Source organism: Penaeus monodon, chromosome 34 (assembly GCF_015228065.2).
Source record: "Penaeus monodon isolate SGIC_2016 chromosome 34, NSTDA_Pmon_1, whole genome shotgun sequence".
NCBI classification, from domain to species: domain Eukaryota; kingdom Metazoa; phylum Arthropoda; class Malacostraca; order Decapoda; family Penaeidae; genus Penaeus; species Penaeus monodon.
The window spans coordinates 12,048,400-12,049,151 of NC_051419.1; the positions used below are offsets into that span (position 1 = coordinate 12,048,400).

The 752-nt window shown below is 41.1% G+C and overlaps 1 protein-coding gene across 1 annotated transcript in view; it reads left to right on the forward strand.

The window, feature by feature from the left end:
* LOC119594816 (indian hedgehog protein-like) overlaps positions 1-752 on the forward strand; it is a 99,252-nt gene that overhangs the window by 82,711 nt on the left and 15,789 nt on the right.

Consider the following 752-nt stretch of genomic DNA (forward strand, 5'->3'; position numbering starts at 1 on the left):
CTTATAGTGTGAGGAAGAGTGGGCGTGTATATATGGGTCGAGCCAAAGAAGTAGGCGTGTCCTTTGTGGGCGGAGCGGCAGAGTGGTGGGTGTGTTAGATCGCGTATGCCTGTCTGCCAGCGTGCTTATGCCTGTGTGCTTCTGGGCTTTCATCCGCGTATGCCCGTGTTTCTGCGTGTGCCTGTGCCTTATTTGATATTAGTGGTGTGAGTGCTTGCCCCATGCATGAGTGCCTGAGTGCTTTGAATGCTTTACAGATGCATATATATGCAAATATAAACGCGTGCACAGACGCACATGTCTGTAATGCACACTGATTTGTGCAATATCATTTGTCCATCCTTTACTGTGTATCCTCATTTGAGAATACATACATAGACTGCATACATATTGTCTTCAAATCATCACAAATAGATGCAACTGAATAGGAAGGTAAGTAAGTGTGAGTAAGTGCATATTAATGTGCAGGTATACACAAAAATACTCGCCAGCACAGGTACACAAGAATACAAATGTACAGTAGATGAATGAATATATTAGAGCGCACAGTTACACTATGATGCTTAAGAACAATCATGTGAGGACATGTATATATTATACAAGAGCATATCTTAAAAGCTCCCACAGTTATGGAAATATACTAAGATGCAGAGGAATACACTCGTGCGCAAATGTACACAGGTACACATGATTGAAAAAATATTCATGAAAACACAAGTTAATACAGATACACAAGATTGCATTCAGTAGGT